Raw genomic sequence first — 15,343 nt, 5'->3', positions numbered from 1 at the left:
AGTGAGCAAACAACAATCCACTTGGAGTGGAAGGGCTGTATCCAGCCACCTCCTGCAGTGGATGGACAAGTCAAGGAGATGAACAAGACAGGGGATGAGTAGTTTGTCTGTGCAAGGTGGGTACCAGCAATGATGACAGGAGCACTAGTGCATGCCAAGAACAGGCTGGTGGCATCTTCCCACTAGGTATCTCTTATGGCTTTCCAGAACACTTGGGCTTGGATGGAACTGTCTGTCTACAAAAACTTCTGAGCTCTCTGGAGCAGAGACAGGCAAACTCTTAATGCCTGTACTTTCAGACAGGCAGGTATTTTCAGACTCAACTAGATCTCTAGTAAGGAACATAGCACTGCTGATGCAACATGACATCCATCTGCCTGAGGAGCAGTATCATGGCCATTAAAACTATCTCCTGTCTCAAACGCCAGCATCAGTTTCCAACGTAACATTTGATGCAAGAAAAAATCTTCAACCCACGTGCAGCTGATTTAGCTGCAAGCGGGTGTCATTGCCAAGTCACCTATCACAGAACAAGCCCGGTTTCTCCTGTCTCCAACTTTGCCTGCATCTGCTAAATCCTTCACTTCTGCAGCTCGCCTTCTTTCTTTAATCTCATACAAAGAGCTAATTTGTGAAAGGGCTGATCAAGGGCTTTGCTGTTCCTTCTGAAACTCCAGGGCACAAACAAGCAGCTCATTTTCTGTCCTGTTTAGAGACACCTTTTGAGCAACTGCCCCACATGGAGTGTGAAGTGGGCATGCAGGTTGAAAGCTGCAGAGCAATAGGAGTGGAAGCTCAGAGGACAGATGTGCTCTAATCCCACAGCCCAAGCCCAGAAATGCAGCTGTTGCAGGGGCCTGAGGTGGCAGGTCTAAGGGTAATGACCAACATATCAAGCTCTACCAGGAGTTCTTGCCATGAGTTAGGAAGAACAGATCTAGATATAGAGCAATGTATTTTATAGACATCACTGCAGCCCACAGAACCCTTGAAGCACAAGCTAGGAGAGCAGTGCCCTCACCTGGGAACAACAGCAAGGTGCTCTGGAGGGTGAGCAGGACAGCTTTGATGCTGTAAACCTCCCAAGACAGCGAGTAGGGTGAGGGAGAAAACTGCTAGGAAGACATCCTGAGGCACTGAAGTCCTCACAGCCTTCAGGAGAGTTGACCAGGAGCTCTTTGGTATTTCTGAGATCCCTTGACACAGGGCTGAGGGGCTGGAGCATTCACACAGCCAAGGGGGATCGAGCCATAACCACAGACAAGAGCCATCGCCACCAGCTCTCCATTGCCCTGCTGGGCCAGGTGCAGCTGTTGTTGGCATGGCAACAGCTAAATTACTTGCTTAACATAGATATATGAACATGGCCAGATATGGCCCCTGTTTTTAAACTGCATGGTAATCTCAATTACCCACCCATCTCGTAGCCAGCCCTTCCAGGAACATTTCCATCAAGTTGGGCTTTATAGTGCACAACCAGTTTCCATTTTTCTATTTGCTGCTTCTGTCACAGAGGAGTACAGCTAATTTATGAAGTAAACTACTCTTGAGTGGTGTTACTAATGCTCATAAGTGACTTTAATAGACAATGGAAGTACTTGCAAAAACATGCTTTGAAATGGAAGGTTTAGTGTCACTTAAGTGTATACCAGACTGTATCTGTGTGCTGCCAGCTTCCTTGTTTATTTTCCATATACAAAAAGCAAAAGCAGTACTCTACAATTGTATTTTTTCTTTACTATAAAAAAATAAAAAAAATAAGTATATATATATAAGTAAGACTACGAGGGCTGAGTATTGAATAGAGAGAATGAGAGCACCGTGTTTTATGTTCTTTGCAAAAAGCAGCATCCAATACAAGAAGAAAATGGCTGTAGGCTCAGCAGGCAGACAAAGAGATGGAAATGTAGACACTGGAAAAAGGAAAGCCACTGCATTTTCAGCTGATGTGATGACACAGAAAAGGCTGGTTAAAAATTCTGTCTCAAATGTGTTTTGAAGGAAACTTGAGGGTTTGTCTAAACCAATTTTTTGTGCGCTTGAAATGTGCATATGCTCCATGGAAATATTGTGTTCTCGCTGAGCTCCCCACTGCTGAAATGCTGCTGTTTTATTGCCTCCAGTGCTGTAGCAGGTTCTTCATGTCCCGTGCTCTGCTGTGGTCATGGCTCCTCCTGCCACTCTTTGCCTGTGCTGTCACTGGTGACCGTGTGAACGCTGTGATGGAGAATACCTCCATGACCATGAGACCGACAGCCTGAGGCACACTCCAACAATGGCATTTCAGGGGAGGAATACACTGGCCAAAAATATTGTTTAGATTTTCATCAAAAATTTGACACTTGCCATTTAATTTATCTGGGGATTTTTTCTTTTTGTAATGATTTTCTATGGGAAGGGGCTTATTTTCTAGCTGCTCAAATAATAAACTTTGTGCCTCCCGTATCACATCTTGTCAGTGCTGTTTGACCACGCATGCATTATTGATTTTGAGTCTGGCAAAGCCTCATACACCACAGACTATATACAGTCAATTTCCAGATAGATCTTGGCAGCTCGTGGGAATGACAGACATCTAACGTACTTCCAGAGCAAGTTTAGCATTACAGGTCAGCATTTCAGCTTCTCAGATATTTTATAGGCATGCTCAACTAAACTGGTGAAATGATAACACGTATTTCAAGATGGTTGTAACAGCCATCACTAGTAGATGTTCGCCTTCCTCACTACTCCGCCTGAAAGATGGCTTCTTAATGTATTTTTCTATAATAAACTTAACGTCTTCAGATTTTATTTCCCACTTGAGATCTAAATCATCTTTGCCATAAATGTAAAACAACTAAGCCAATTGTTTGGTAGTGCAGGTTTACAATATATCATTACAGAAATAATTTAGAGAGCTGAGAAGTTTTCTTCACTATAAATTTGCTCAGCTCATTACTGATACTAGTCTGCAAAATAAGTAGATTCCCACTGGAAAATGGGAGCAGTGGAAATCCACCTGAGAGCCACGGGTTTATTTTTGTTGCTCTGCTACACTCCAAAAGGATGCTCATTTCAAATAAAGGATGGATGAACCATGCTGAATTACCCAGGAGAAATCCTGGGTGGGTCTGAATTAGCCAAACCATATGGTACAATGTCTCAGATGGTATGGAGAGAGGGTAGCCTTGTGCGTCATAGCCCCCGAAGCCTTCATCTCCTAGACCTTGCTGAGCACACAACACCCATCACGTAAGTACCAGGAGGGGAAAAGAAAATTAAATGTTCAGATGGGAAACTGAGGCTCACAGGTACTTAGAGCAACACAGATCTATGTTCAGTGTGGCAGGAAAAACTAGGGAAGACAATTATTGAGGTTAAAATAAGAAAGCCGAAAGTTTGAGCTAGAAATGGGCTTTATGAATCGAGAGAGGAAGGCATGACTCAGGGACTACTTTGGCTACAGGATGCACTGTCTGATGGAGTTTGGAGTTGTGCCTCATCTCTGTGAGCTCAGTCTATTGCATCCCCGTGTGCAGAAACCTATCACACAGGGAACTCTACAAAAACCTGGGGAAGAGCTGACAAAGGTCTCTAAGATGGTCACTGCTTTCTGTGCCGTTTTTCTTGGAAAACACTAATAGACCTCAAATAAAAGAGATGCACAGATCCTCTCTCTTGTACAGCCCTGTGTGCTGCTGTAACCTTTACATACTAACACAGAATAAAATCTAAATCCACACAGCAGGAAAAGGGCACTCTGAGGGATTCATCATTGATTTTTGCTCAGCTCAGGGCCTTGCAATATCCCTGATCTCATTCAAGTCTCAGGCATGTCCATGGTGCCACAACTACAGTGAGGCAACACAGTAGACTAATCACTACTTATGTTCTGGTGCTTTGGTCTGGAGTTCAAGAAGACCCAGACCTCTTGCTCAGTCCCAGCTGGGATGAGGGTGCAGCCCACCCTGGGACTGTCCTGTCCTCGCACAGGACTCTGCTGGAGCTCACTTAAGAGTCTGACAGGTTCGGATTCTTGTTTAATGGGGGAGTGAGACTCTCAATCAACGTGAAGTCAAATTGCATGAGATTCAGAGAGGCTGAGACGTAGGAAAAGGAGAAACAATGAATGAGCAAAGTCTAAGCCAGGACTAATTAAAATTAAAGTGGAAGATCTGAGCACAAAGAAGTTGGCAGCAGCTCAGGCAACATCCCACTCTTGAAGGGACCAAGCAAATGGAACAGTGCCCCTAAATCTCCTGTACTGAAGGGCGTGGAATCCAAAATGATGGTTCAGTTTATACTGGGTCAAGAGTATTTCATTATTACTTTGATCAAAGTGGTTTCATGAGCACTTTGATGGCAAAATCAGTTTTAGGAGCGCTAAAACTGATTTTGCCATCATCTATCCACAGCTCAGGGGAGAGATAACGGCACATTGGTGGATGGGGTGCTGCAGTCCCTTTTCCTTCCCAGCCTTCCCTCCCCCACCATCAGGCCACAAAAGGAGCTTTGTCTCCCCATCACTCACTTGTCAACCAGAATGTGTCTGTAAAGCGCAATCATTGCTGGCTGACAAGCAGTGATTACTCCTTTGCTGAGGCAGCAGGAGGAGGATGCTCCATTCACAGCTGATTAAGGGTGTCTCAGAGAAGGGAAGCTTTACTGAAGAAATGTGCAGCTGTGCCAGTGCTGGAGAAGGGCTGTGGAATTCACGGATGACAGTTCCACCTCCTTTGATCAGTTGTTCCTTAATTATGTGATGCCTGTGAGGTGCTCTTATGCCATGTTAGAGAAGGGCATGAGATACAAAAGTATAGAAAATGTGAAATATCACCTGTAGAAAACAACTCAGCTTCATGAGAAGACTTCAGGATGGAGCCAAGGTTGCCTGAACTCAGGAAGAAATATCTGAGTTGTCCTTAGCAGGGACAACATGCAGCTTTAGCTCAGCTAGGCCATTTCTCCTCTTTCCCTCTCCAGATCAGTCCTGGTGATTATCAGGCCAGACTGCAAGAATGGAAGCAGAAATCACCATGGAAGTGCAGGCGTTTCTTTAAGAACGGGGAAGATTAAGCTGCTCCTCAGGAGACTTCAAAGGACAACCAGGGCCTGGGAGTCAGCTTTGGGCTCCTAAGCTAACCAGGTGAATGGGCATGGATTCTGGCCAGGCTGGCCTACCAGACTACAATAACCATTTCCCAGTGAGGAAGACAAGTGGGCCACCACTCTTCTACCACCTGGTTTGGCTCTGTTTTTCACAGGACCAGAGCAGAGTTTCAGGGAGGTGGCTGCAGAACCACATCCGTTTGTGGTATATGGTCATGCCTTGTCTCACTTCACCCGCGATGAAGAGCTGTCCTGGCCATGGACCTGCGTTGCTGAATCACATTTATGACCAGACACTGCGTGGCCTAATGCAGGTAGTTTTTAAACCAAGGACTCAGACCTGCATGCAATAACTGATGCCTTAAAATGATGCTGTTTATGGACAGATGTTGGAAATACAAGGCTGGGAGGTACCAAGAAATCCCATGTTCTGAAGTCATGGACAGTCCTGCAATAAATGGTTAATCCAGAAGGGTCAGTAGAATTTCTGTTGACAAGCCAGCTCTTATCAGAGGCCACCAATCATCTCCCAACAATGCCCTACATGTTACAAATACAAGACAAGAAAACAAACCCGCCTCTTAAACTTCTCAATGAAGACCATGCTGTTACCAGTCTCTTGGATTCCTGAAATAGCAGGGAATTCATTTAAATTAATTTCTCAGAAGTGATCTTAAGAAATTGACCATTTTGGGCTATGGAATTAAATAAAAAACTCTGACAATCCTATCTTCTGTCAGTGAAACTCTTAATTCCAAAGATAATGAGGGTCACTGCAAATTCCAGGTGATTAAACAAGATGCAACCACCTCTCATGCAGAAGAGTTTCATACCACAGCAAATCACTGGTGTCCCCTGCTCTGAAGCCAACCTTTGTGGCCAGTGCTTGCCATGATTCAGAGGAAGCCTAAAGCAAGGCCAGAAGAGAAGTTGTGAATCAAGGGGTGAACAAGGCTGCCTAGACCATGCAAGTGACCAGCAGAAGCCTGAAATTTAGGATTAATGTGCTATAAATATAGCACAGGCAAATGCACTTGGAACGCAATGATCAAATCTCCACCCGCTGGTATAGCAATAAATCACAAGCCCAAGGCCTTTAACTTCCAGCCCCAGAATTATTTCCACTCTATCAAACAACTCCTTCCATCAACAGCTCGATCTTCATATAATTTATGTTCCCTCCTTCCTGTCTCACTCTCCTCATCTCCATACAGACAAATGGATTTTGGAAAGCGTTTGAGAATTTCACTTTTTGGATAGTTAGAAATCTTCTAATTTCCGGTCTCACTATATTCATGACTGGTTTATATCTATTTGATCTATTTCCATGTTATCCCTTAATAGCTTTTCCACATTTGATATTATCTCCCAGATGTATTTATATAAAGAATCATCACCTAACCTCTCAAAGTCATTTTGCTATATTGACAAAGCAAAGCTTTCAAAGTGTGTTTTCTTAAGACAGGTGCTCCACACCCCTAGACTGCCTGATTCGACAGCCTTCCTCTCTTCCTCTTTCTTGATGCAATTTAAAACTTACATTTTGTTTTTTAACAAACCCATGCACAACAGTTCAAGCAAATCCTTATTCTTTCTTTGTATATAGTACTAACACTTTAGCTCTGCTGAAAATACTTCCCCAGAATTATGGGAGCTATTTACACAGCTTCATCATGTTACCAGTGCATAGTGATGCTAATGCTAACCAGTGCATACCGATGCTGACCTCTTCTTTCTTCCATCATTTCTAATTGGTGAATCTTCTATTCATAGGAAAAAAGCTCCTCCTGTTATATCAAAGGCCAGGATTTTGCCCTTTGAGTTATTAAATCTAATCTCTTTTCTATTGTTCCAGTTGATTAGATAATCTGATTCTTTATGTGTGATGATGTGACCGTTTTGTGGACAAGTAACACTTCGTACTCTCAAATAGTCCATACAGTCACAAGCATCTTTGTATCACTGCAGTACTTATTGCTGCTGGGACTTGCTTGGTTTCTCAAAGATAACATCTGGTGGGTTGTCCTCATGCAGAAATAACGATGTGAATATATGAGTGCAACATCTCCATACCTTTGGACTGGAGCTAGTTGTGTGATCCAAGTGCTGTTGACTGCTCTGGTATTGCCATGGGTGAGTGAGGAGACAGTGGGAAGGAAGAGAAATAGCAAGATCTAGGGGAAACAGCTGGAAAGAGGAGAAATAGCAGACTCTAGAGAAACATGGGGTCTGCACATCACCCGCTGCTCAGTGTATGCTGGGTGCTCCCTGCAGAGTGGGGACACTTCAGGTCCTGGGCTCTCTGAGGGATGCTGACTTCTGCTCCATTACCTGCCCACAGAAAAACAGTTTGTGGGGCCTAAAGGTAGAACAGGAGGAGGCTGCACCTGTGTGATGGACAGAGGGTAGGAGTTAACATACATGCAGAGGGATCTAGATGAATCAGAGAACTGGGCAATCACCAACCACATGAAGTTTAACACGGGCAAGTGACGGATTTTGCACCTGGGACACAGCAACCCTGGCTGTACATACAGACTGGGGAACAAGAGGCTGGAAAGCAGCTCTGCAGAAAGGGATCTGGGGTTTCTGGTCAATGGCAAGTTGGATATGAGCCAACAGTGTCCCTGGAGCCAAGAGGGACCCGTGTCCTGTTGCACCCAGCACAGCACGGCCAGCCGGGCAGGGGGGGACTGTCCCGCTCTGCTCTGTGCTGAGGCAGCCTCACCTGGAGCATTCACTGTGTGCAGGGCTGGGGACACAGGAGAAAAGAAGATAAAGCTACTGGAGAGTGTCCAGAAGAGGCTACGAAGTTGATGAAGGGTTTGGAGGGGAAGCCGTATGAGGAGCGGCTAAAGTCACTGGGTTTGTTCATCCTGGAGAAGAGGAGGCTAAGAGGAGACCTCATGGTGGCTCCAGCTTCCTTACAAGGGAAGCAGGGGCAGGCACTGAACTCCTCTTTCTGGTGACCAACAACAGAATCTGAGGAAATGATGGGAAGATGTAGCAGGGGAGGGTCAGTGGGACATGAGGAAAAGGTTCTTCACCCAGAGGTGCTGGACACTGAACAGGCTCCACGGGGAGGTGTCACGGCCCCAACCTGACAGTGTTCAAGAAGAGACTGGACAACGTCCTCAGATACACGGTGCGACCTGTGAGGTGTCCTGTGCAGGGACAGGAGTTGGACTCGATGAGGGTCCCTTCCAGCCCAGGACATTCTATGATTCTATCCTCCTGCCCTGCAGGAAGGTGGATGTGAGGAGGAAGGTGAAGCATTTTCTGGCACAGGGAAGTACTTCACTCCTTGCACCATCATAACTGTCATAGTCCAAACCTCCCAAAAAAGCTGTCCATCACCACGTCCATATGCAGTTGATCCACCTCTCCCCCTTGCCCACGGGCTGTGTTGTGAGCTGTGACAGGCTGGGCACCAACACTCAGGGGTCATATATGCATTTGGCTCCCCTTAAATGGGCTCTGTGCTTCAAGAGATAGAGGGGGACACCACAGGAATGATGGCAGGGATGGTAATCTTGATTTGCTCCACCACATGCCAGGGCCTGGGAGCTGTGTTTTCAGAGTAGAGACAAGGAGGGACATCTCTATTCTGACCTTTTGGGGTATGATCCACAGACCTCCTTTAGACGCATCATGGTTTTGACCAGATGGTCCCCCTCTGTCATTTTACTCCAGGTATTGCCCAGCTGTGGTGACATTTCATTTGGAAATGTATTACATTTTCCCCTCTGGTGTAAAAAGAAGGATGTGTGCTCCTGCTCAGCACCAGATCATTTGTAGTGCCTGGACCCATGTCTGCCTGCAGCTTCGGGCTGTGCAGGCAGTTGCTTTTGCTATACCTTCCCCAAGAAGTGCAGAGAGGCTGACTAAAAGCAGCAGAAAAAAAGTTTTCATCATTAAGAAAATTTTATGAGAAATAAGAGTCCTGAGCTGAGTTTCAAGCTGCCAAGTCACAACGTCTGTCTTAGCTTTGTCATTTCATGAGCGACATTACAGTGACACCCCTAAGACAACTCTGTTCTCACCTGCAAACACTCTGCACTGAAGGACAAAGGATTTGTGGAAGATGGTTCAGCTTTCAACTCTGAAGTAAAACTGAGTAAAATGAAAATATTCTGGACTTCTCAGAAAGGAATATTATATTTTCTTTTTCCAAAGCAGGTTTTTTGTCATTTGTTTAATTTTAAATTATCTAGAAAAAGAAAAAAAAGTATACCGAAACAAAATAGTCTAGTTGATTTTTTTTTTTTTTTTTTTTTTCCAGTAAGGGGAATTAAAAGAAAATTCCACTTCATGGAGTCATGCATGTGTGAATTAAATGAAAAATGAGTTCTCAGCCATCTGTACCTTTCAAACAGAAGTGTTTTGCTTCCCTGGTGAAGTGGAAGACATTACTTCCAAAGAAAAGCAGAGTTCATGGAGGAAGGAGGACAGATGTCCACAGCGCAGCGCGCATTGACAGGACCCCATTGCAGTGGTGGAACGGGAGTGAGACCAGCACAGGCTTGACTGTGTTTGTGAGATGGGAGATACAGACATTTCCCAGGCAGAAGCTTTTATTTACAAAAATAGTGTGACAGATTTTTACAGCAAACTCAATCTTTGCCAAAACATGACTCAATTACTCATGCTGGGTTTATATTACCTTGCAAGATTTTTTACTCTGTTTCCCAGGAAATCATTATTCTTCCTCATTCCCAGTGCTCTCAGCACCAGGCATGTAGAGAGCAGATGGGTTTGGGTCCTTACACTCCTGCCTTCAGACTCTCCATAACCCCTCTGCACTGCATGCTCCTTCCAGGGATTTTATTTTGGGAGCCCATTGCAGCTGTACCTACAGCCCCTCTGTGCGCACCCCCCACCCCCAGCACTGTCCCCACAGCCTGAGTGACCCCAGTCCCAGCCTGGGGTCTGAGTCCCAGCACTGCCCCACACATGGAGATCCCCTGCCCGGGAAGAAAGCTTTGTCCATGGGGTCTGCACCAACCTCCTGCTCCACGTGTCCAGTCTGGGTTGCGAGTCATTGCAGACCCACTGATGAGCAGATGGGGGAACTGGAATATGGAGAGTTGGGGTCAGCAGAGGAGGAGAAAGTCTGTCCTGTCTCAGAGTGCCCTGGGCACAGCTTCAGCCCCTGGGCTGTGTGAGAAGAGTGCTTTGGACAACCATCCTGGCAGAGACAATCTGTGGAATTTACCCTGGAAATAGTTTTCTTCTTGTTGAATCCTGATGGGGTTCCCAAGACTTTGCACATATTCTCTGGTCTCTGTCAGACACCCTGTTTTAAGGCTTACATAGCCCTAGTAATACTCACTCCAAAACCCATCAGGAGATCAAGGGAGGCGGCCCAGTCTGCTCCCAGGGTCAGGACTGGAAAAAAGGGGAAGGACAGGCTCCTGTCTGGACAGTCACCACTTCTGCCAGTGTGCAGGATGATGCTGGGTTGATGAGTGAGCAGTGTGCCCCCTGGGTCACCCTGCAACGTCTGGAGACACCTGCATCAGTCCTGGGCCTTGTTGGTGTCACAGGACATAGCAAAAACCATGGCCTTGCCACATGAAAACAGGCCAAGGAGCAGTGCTGGGGATGAGCCTTTAGTTAAATCCTTCTGGGATGATCATGGGGATACAAATCTGTATCAGCAACATGAGAAAAGTTATGGGATTGCTGCTAAGGAGTCCAACCAAGTAGTATCATTGGCCATAGCCCAACCAAAGCCACTCAGGAAGACAATGGCAAAGCCAAGGGACAAGTCCTTCACTCCTGCTTTCCAGTGTAGGTCCTTGGGCAAAGGACATAGACGTAAACTCAAAAAGTTCAGAAACTTCTGCTGTGTCACTCTGAATGCAGGACCCCACTTGATTTCCCAGTTTGATGCCGCTGTTGCCAGGGGCGTTTTTCCAAGTTCCAATTGAGAGCAGATCCTAAATCAAGTCATCACATCAGTCTAAGAACTGCAAAAAGTGTCAGAGAGCATGACTACAGAAATGTGTATAACTTCACCTAAGAGCCCTGCTAGCTCAGCTCCTGTAGCTAGAAAGATTATCTTGCTCAGTGACAGCAGTTGGGTTTGTTTCCTTCCAGCTCGCCTGAACTAGCTGCCCACCATCAGTCTGGGGTACCATGTGGAAAACCCAGATACTAATTACTATTGCTCCATTTACAAGTTGTTCTCCTGACACATCTGTTCAGAGAAATCCCTGGATAGCCAGCAACACCCTTGCTGTTACTTAGAGGACATCTCAGGTGCTTTATTGTCTGTCCTCGTGCAAATTCGTACAGATAAAACATTAGGTATTTACATGTAAAATGAATTTCCAGCCCACACAGCTAGTTTGCTCACATGAATTGCTCCATGTGCAACAAGAAATCTGCTGGAGGCATCTGCAAGGGAAAATATCAGCCATTTCCATGGTATCACAGGAGAGAGGCAGAAAAGCTCCATGAAATGATCTGGTCCTCGTTGAAGGGCCTGGACAAGTTGATCCTGATGATGTGTGTCTTTGGGCTTCCCTGGGTTTGACTTCAATGTGGGAGGTGATGGAATAACCTGCCCCTCTCTCCAAAATGAGTCCCACCTAACTGCTGGGAAGCCCATCTTGGTGTTTGTTTTCCTCCTGTTTCCTAGAGAAATGGTGAACAAACAGACCTGCAGCCACAGGTATACATCACAGGGAAATGGTTATGTTCTTTAATTTGTTCTTAGTGAAGGAATGCGTTTCTTTTCTGTCTCTGTCCTGGAAGCATCTGTGTCCCAGCACACGGAAACCTCTTTCTTTTAGGGATCAATTTCTCCTCCCTCTGCCCAGTTCAGCCTGCTCTGCTCTCCGAGACAGACACATCCATTTCTTTCTCTCACTTTTCCCAATTTCTGTGCCGTGGGTTCTTCTCTTCCATTAATCCTCTCCTCTTTGCCCATGTCTTCCTGCCCAGATGCCCAGTTGAGGGCAGGGGTTTCCAGCTGGGCCCTGGACAGAGCCCCATGGCCTCCAGCTGCTCCTGTTCTGCCTCTTCCATGAAGCTCAGACTGATATGAGCATCCCCTGTTGCCATCTGGCACTTCTCACTTGCCACACAGTCTCACCTTTAGATTTAAAGATACTCAAGCTGTTTCTTTGCAGTGCTTGGCCGGTTACTCTTCAAATGCACCTGTTCACACGATACAAGTTGAATGTCTTTGCATTTTCCCTCCTTGTTTCCACGCTTCCCTCTTCCAACCAATCTTTATCTTTGGGGTATTTTCAACTCTTTCCAATTTCCAATTTAAAATGAACTTTTGCGCCAGTCCTTCCAGTGGAGAACTATTGTGACCCATGTTAACTAAATTCTTAGCTAGATAAAAGAGTCATCTTTTCTGCTACTATAAATTGTAGTCAAAGAGAAAAAAGTCAATGGGAAGCCTTAACGCAGTCACCCAGAATGCCCTGTGCTCCATTATTCCAGTGGAGAAAAATAAGAGCTTTTGGATTGTGAGTCATCAGATCAAATGTAGGCAATAATTTTAATTGAAATTAATTGCACCTAGTCTCCACTGCCTGTACTGACTCCACAGGGAGGCTCAATTGACCGCCGCAGAGGGACACGTCGATGTTTAACCATAATAAGCCCAGAGTGCCCTGACCCAGATTTCCCTGGGCTGGGCTGTGGGCTGCAACAGAGCCCACAAATGAAGCTGGAGGCCAAGTCAAAAGATGCTTCATCCAAAGCAATAGGCAATGAAAGGTGAAAAACAAGAGAATGATAAGCTCCTGTCATTAGGAACGGACAGCATTCCTTGTTGGATGAGTGAAGCTCACATGAAGGTCATTGATGGACTGTTATCTCCCTTATTTTCATCTCTACTCAAGAAAAACTTCATGGAAACATTCTGGGGAGTATCTCCCTGATAAGGAGAATTTGTTCTCCCCAGTACATTTAGATTTTGGGGCGCTTACCACACAAGGAAGTGCACTGTGCATGAGGGGGTTGTTTGCCCTGTGCTGGCTGGGAAAGGGAGACAACATCAAAACTCCTTGGCTAGGCAGGCAAGAGTAAGCTTTTGGCAGCATTGCAGTGGGTTTTTGGAGAAGAAGGTCAGTGAGTATTGCAACAAGAGGTTTAGGAAAGCTCAGAGGCTGTCCTTCCCTTTCCACCTCCCCTTCTTCGCTCAGTCCTTCTGGTACCTCCCCAACCAGGGCCAAGACTTGCATGTCTCTCAGATATAGGGTGGAGGAAGAAGCGTGAGGTTGAGGTGTGAGCTACAGGACAGATGTGAAAGATGGGTGTCCTTTCTCTGCTGTTCCAGGGACTTTTTCTGCACAACCCTCCATGTAAGAGCTCTCCCGCCTCTTCTTCTGAGGCAGCAGATACAGCAGCAGGGGGCTCTGCAGAGAGGAGCAGGGATACATGTTCTGGGTAAGCCTGGCTTGTCCCCACCTCTCTAGGGAGTATCGAGGTGTCAGGCCACAGCTTGCTCGACTTGTGCCTTGATCACTTTGGAGACTGGAGTCCCTAGAAAGCCAGGTCCTGCTTCACAAAGGCCATGGACATACCCCTGGTAGCTGCAGGAAGAGCTTTGCAGGCAAGCGCTGCATGAAGTGAGTCATCTAGGGCTGGGCAAATCAGCTGGTGTTTTCCTTTTTTATCCTTTTTTTTTTTTTTTTCCATCTCCTCCTCTTCGATTCCTCAAAATAAAAATCTCCTTATACATAACTTGAGTGAAATGTTTCTAGTCAGCAAAATCCTCAGGATGTTCTTCATGTTCTTGCCTTTCCTCATCTCCTCTAGGTTCCCTCCAGGAGCAAGCTCCCACGTGAAGTCCTGCTCCTATGAGATCTTCTTCTGGCTGCAGGCATCCTACTATAAATGTCAGGAAAATATTTGTTCTCCCAAACTTCTAAATCCCTGCTCTTCGACTCAGTCCTGTAGATTGGATGCCTTGTTGATGTCTCATAGGCCTTACAGTGGCACTCGTGGTTTCTCCTGTCCGATTCTTCACTCTGAGAGAAAGCGTTTTCCTAAGTTACTATGGAGATGAGTGTGATGCAATCAGCAGAGTCTTGTTACACAAGCACAAGAGAAGGAAAAGTGTTTGGAGCAGACGGATGCTCCTGTTTGCTCTCTAGCTGGGAGAACAAAGGAAAGTGTAAAGTTGCAGGAGATTGGAACAGAACAATAGAAATTATTTGTATGAACACTGTTGTCACACACATCAGATTGAGGGTGTCATTGAAGCTAAGGTGCAAAGAGAAGTGGTGGTTTCTTATGGACAAATAGTGCAGATGGGAAAAATTAAGCTCTTTGAGATCCACAATGGAAAAGAGTTGTGTTATTGAAAACATCTTTGGGGTTTTTCCAGATATATTGGCTGGTCTAATTAAAGTGATTGATTCACTCCAGAAACATGTCATAGCTGGTCTTGCTCCTGTAAAATTCTTCCTAATATAAGAATAAATATCGCTCATGTCCTAGTAGAGGCTAATTAATGTCAAGAATAAATGATCCATGTGCCTGATGGAGTCCTCCCGCACTGAGAAGCTTTACCCAGTTTTTCAGTGATATTTAGTCTCCTACATTAGTGCTGCTTATGAATTCAGGAGCCTTTTGTCTAGAAAGAAGGACTTGAGATGGGGGTATATGGCCAACATGCAGCAGTGTAGCAGGCTGGATCCTTGAACAACGTTGAGTTACCTGTCATGTAAAACACTGTAAGAACATGGATGTTTGTCCCCAAAATAATCTACAATCCTTCTGTCCGACCATTTCACCCTCCTTGGTGTATTTACAGTAGTTCATGCAGGAGTGATGGAGTGGTGCTCTTGTTCTCACTTCCCAGAAGAGCCAGAGTCTGAAGACACCACAGGCTATGGGGGAATGTGTAATTCCCGGTGTTTGGGGCTGCGAGTGGGACCCAGGACCGGGAGTGACGTCTCATTGCTCATGAGGATTATTACAGGTTTCATAACAGGATCCAAAGCAACCCATACACCTATCAGACACATTCAAATGAGCCACGGGAACCACAGAGCACATGGAAGTATGAAAATTCAGCATCTCAGAGCTATTACCAGGGGACAGATACCATTTGGGAATCGCTCACTAGACTCTTCTCTTGCAGAAAAGTGGGAACTTTTCCTTTGAGGATCTTTTTACATTTCCACGCCAGCTTCAGCTGGCATGCGTGTGAGAAAGAAGTGCAACTGGCTTTTGTAAAGCAAAGCCTGCAAAGCTACCCTTCAAAAAGTCACTCAGGCTT

The sequence above is a fragment of the Nesoenas mayeri genome (genome assembly GCF_963082525.1).
Source record: "Nesoenas mayeri genome assembly, chromosome: 17".
In the NCBI taxonomy this organism is placed as follows: Eukaryota; Metazoa; Chordata; class Aves; order Columbiformes; family Columbidae; genus Nesoenas; species Nesoenas mayeri.
Note: the sequence above shows the minus strand (reverse complement) of the source record.